The following is a 4741-nucleotide window of genomic DNA, read 5'->3' as shown; positions in this document are numbered from 1 at the left end:
TTTTATATATATAGATGTGATACATGAGTACCTGTTTACTGGGAAAAGTTCTAAATCTCATTCCCTTTAATGCCAGCAGTCTGGCTGGTGTCTGTACCTATGCCCATGTATGTATAGGAAAACAAAGACAGGTAATAAACACTTCTTTAAAAAACAAATATAAGTTCCCTTAATAAGCTCTTGACGTGGTGATGGAATTGTCAGCCTCTTTGGTCTCTCAGTCCTGGGAAGTTTTATAGACAGGCAGTATGCATTAACAACCCTTGTCCCATCTATGATTGACTATGCCCTTTATATCATTAATCCCCCGGAATTGATTTATGTGAGGTAGGCGAGGGTCCAAATGTATTTTTTACTGAATGAACTGTTAATTGTCCCAACAGTTTTTATTATTATAATTGCCTCACTTATATGAAACACTGTATGTCATCCATTAAATTCTGTAGCAAGATCCTTCCATTCTGCTGAGCTCTTTGTCTCCTTCTGCCTTATATGGTTTATATTTACACTACTATATTTCCATAGTATGTTTTTATAAGACCAGTGTCTCTCCTCCTCAACCTCCTCCTCCAATGTTTAAACAAGTTTTTCTAGAAGTGGAGTGTGCATACGGAAGAGTCCATACATCATATATGAATAGCCAGCTTTTTGAATTGTCAGATTGAACATACCCATCTAACCTCATCATTGTTTGTTATAAAATTTTTCTTGGCTATTTTTATGTATTAATCCAATGAAATTTAGATTCATTTTGTCGATTTCTAGTAAAAAAGAAATCTTTGTAGGGTCAAGATTGGCATGACATTGAATTGTTAACTTGGGAAGACTCAGTAACTTTACAATATTAAGTCTTATCTCTAGAATTATTAAAAAAAAATTTTCCTGAGAGAAACCTTGGACTATCTACTCCAGCCAGGACTAATTCATGTCCCCACAAGTACATTTTTATTATTCAGTGGATTTTCAATTTAAAAAATAGAGTGAAAAATAAAAATCCCTATATAATAGGCAGCCAAAACCTTATGGCCTTTCTGTATTGTGATCTTATTTTGTTTTTTGTTTTTTTGTTGTTGTTGTTTTTTTTTTGAGTTTTTACTTACAATATATTTTTTTTTATTAAATAAATCTTTATTCAGATTATTACAATTATTTCTCCTTTTTTCCCCCATAGCTCCCCTCCACCCATTTCCCACCCCACCTTCTGCCCTTACCTCCCCCACACTGTCCTCATCCATAGGTGTATGATTTTTGTCCAGTCTCTTTATGAACCCCCCCATACCCCTTTCCCCCTGAGAATTATCAGTCCACTCCCTTTCTATGCCCCTGATTCTATTATATTCACCAGATTATTCTGTTCCTCAGGTTTTTAATTTACTTGATTTTTAGGTTCACTTGTTGATAGATATGTATTTGTTGTTCATAATTTTTATCTTTCCTTTTTTCTTCTTCCTCTTCTTTAAGAATACCTTTCAGCATTTCATATAATACTGGTTTGGTGGTGATGAACTCCTTTAGCTTTTTCTTGTCTGTGAAACTCTTTATCTGCCCTTCAATTCTGAATGATAGCTTTGCTGGGTAGAGTAATCTTGGTTGTAGGTTCTTGCTACTCATCACATTGAAAATTTCTTGCCACTCCCGTCTGGCCTGCATAGTTTCTGTTGAAAAGTCAGCTGACAGTCGTATGGGTGCTCCCTTGTAGGTAATTAACTGTTTTTCTCTTGCTGCTTTTAATATTCTCTCTTTGTCTTTTGCTCTTGGCATTTTAATTATGATGTGTCTTGGTGTAGTCCTCTTTGGATTCCTTTTGTTTGGGGTTCTGTGGGCTTCCTGGACTTGTAAGTCTATTTCTTTCACCAGGTGGGGGAAGTTTTCGGTCATTATTTCTTCAAATAGGTTTTCAGTATCTTGCTCTCTCTCTTCTTCTGGCACCCCCATAATTCTGATGTTGGTACGCTTGAAGTTGTCCCAGAGTCTTCTTACATTATCTTCAACTTTTTGGATTTTTTTTTTTGCTTTTTGCTTTTTCGGTTGAGTGTTTTTTGCTTCTTTGTATTTCAATTCTTTGACTTGATTTTTGTGTTCCTCTTGTCTGTTTTTGGGTCTCTGTATAATATTTTTTATTTCAGTCAGTGTATGTTTAATTTCTAGTTGGTCCTTTTTCATCTCTTCGAGGGTCTCGTTATATTTATCGGCCTTTTCTAGGATATTCTTAAAAAGCCTTATAACTGTGGTTTTGAATTCTATGTCCAGTCGTTTGTTTTCCTCCATTTCTTTTGTTTGTGATCTGATTCTTAGACGCCGCATTTTCACTGCTTCCCTGGGTTGGTAGATTTGTGTGCTAGGTTTCCAATTTGGCCTAGTGGGTCTGCCTCCCCTGTTAACCTGAGGTGGACACTCTTGGTGCACCCCTTTGTGGACTGTGTGTACAGCCTTGTTGTAATTAAGTCTTGATTGTTGTTGGTGTAACTGGGAAGAATTGACCTCCAGGCCAGTTGGCTGTAAGGATCAGCTGTGTCTATGCTGGGAGAAGTCCGGTGCTAGAGACAGCCTTATAGGATTAGACTTGCCAAATTGCAATAGCCTCTGTGCTCAGCTTGGATGGGGTGGAGTCTCAGTCTTGGCTTCCCGTCAGCCTTGCCCTTGCGCGCACGTGTGTGCCTTCAGTCCTCTGCCTTCCCGGCTCCCGATTCTCCGCCCGAGAGTCCAGACTCCCCCCACAAGAGCGTGGGTCCCCAGGGGCTCGCCTGGAACTGGGGTTCACTGCAGTCAGAACTGGGGCTCACTACAGTCAGAACTGAGGTTCAGTGCCGTCAGGAGCCTCTCACTCCCTTCCGCTAGGGAAAGCCTGTGGCAGCCTCCGCAGCCTTTGTGCGCACTGGCGCGCGCGCGCGGACTTTCAGTCCTCCGCCTTCCCCAGCTCCCGAGTCTCCGCCCGAGAGTCCAGACTCCCCCCACAAGAGCGTGGGTCCCCAGGGGCTCGCCTGGAACTGGGGTTCACTGCAGTCAGAACTGGGGCTCACTTCAGTCAGAACTGAGGTTCAGTGCCGTCAGGAGCCTCTCACTCCCTTCCGCTAGGGAATGCCTGTGGCAGCCTCCGCAGCCTTTGTGCGCACTGGCGCGCGCGCGCGGACTTTCAGTCCTCCACCTTCCCCGGCTCCTGAGTCTCCGCCCGAGAGTCCAGACTCCCCCCACAAGAGCGTGGGTCCCCAGGGGCTCGCCCGGAACAGGGTTTCAGTGCAGTCAGAACCGGGGTTCAGTTCGGTCGGGGGCTCCCTTCCCCCTTCCGCCAGAGAAAGTCAGCCAGGCTCTCAGCCGCCCTTCCTCTCTGCGCGCACAAAGACCCTTTGCCGTACCTCCAATTCTCTGTGAGCTTTTCTCTATCCTTCTAGTTGTAGAATTTTCACTCAGTCAGCTTTCCTGCGGTTCTGGATGGTGTCCGTTCTGTCTTTTAGTTGTAGTTTTGAAATTGTTGTGCGAGGCAGCAGTTTAGGTGTTTACCTATGCCGCCATCTTGGTTTTTCTCTGTGATCTTATTTTGTATTTAGTTCCATTAAGATAGTTCTTTTAACAGAAATGTCAGTGATCTTGCACCGACTACAAATCTTGGCTCCAATTTACTTCTCCTATGGGTGGGTTGGTCTGAAGCCTTTGTATTTATATACGGTGCTTTATAGGGAATCCTGCATGGACTGACTGCCTGTAGTATGTCCAGCATGGTGTTAGGGAACTCCTGCGTGTTAGGCATCTCTTCCTTACGGTGTGGAAAGTATTGTCACCTCCCTTTTCCAAAGGAGAATATGGGATCTGAGAGTGGTAACCGCACCACAGCACCTGAGTCAGAATTCAGGGTTGGGTGTGTTTGGCTCTTTCTATAAACATTACCTTATCTCATTTGGTTCTTTATCTGCCAAACAGGGGTTCATTCTTTCATTCATTCAGCAAATATTTGACCACCTCCACTGTACTTTAGGTCATACTGAACACTCGTCCTGGACTAGGTGCTGGGGATTGAACAGTGAGCAAAATAGGGCCTGTGTGCTCCATTCTAGTGGGGAAGAAAGACAACCAACCAACCCAAACCCACTTCATGGTCTTGACGATGTTGGGGAGTGACAAGGTACAGTCAAGATTTCAGTTCTAAACAGTTCTGCCTCCAGAACTCTTGATAAGGGTGTGGAGAAAATGGGACCATGTGTGCCGTTGCGGGGAATGTCCAATGGTGCAAATGCTATGGAGAACAAACAGTACCTCTTAAGAAAGCTAAAAATAGAAATACCACATGAGCCATCAATTCACTTCTGGATATATATCCAAAAGAATTGGAGGCAGAGTCTCAAAAAGGTATTTGTACACCTGCATTATTCACAACAGCCAAAAAGTGGAAGCAATCCCAGTCTCCATTGACGGATTAATGGACAAAAAAGTGGAACGTGATTTAGCTTTAAAAAGGAAGGCCATTCTGACATACAGATGAACCTTAAGAATATTATGCTAAATGAAATAAGCCAGTCACAAAAAGAACAATACCATATGATTTTATTTATATGAGGTTTTTAGAGAAGTCAAACATAGAAACCTAAAGTAGAATGATAGCTGCCAGAGGCTGAGAGGAGGGGGAGTGGGGAGTTGATTAATGCATATACAGCTTCACTTTTGCAAGGTGGAAAAGTTCTGGAGATTGGTTGCACAATAATATGAATATCCTTAATACTGAACTGTACACATAAAAATGGTTAAGATG

This window comes from Plecotus auritus (genome assembly GCF_963455305.1).
Source record: "Plecotus auritus genome assembly, chromosome: 8".
NCBI classification, from domain to species: Eukaryota; Metazoa; Chordata; class Mammalia; order Chiroptera; family Vespertilionidae; genus Plecotus; species Plecotus auritus.
Note: the sequence above shows the minus strand (reverse complement) of the source record.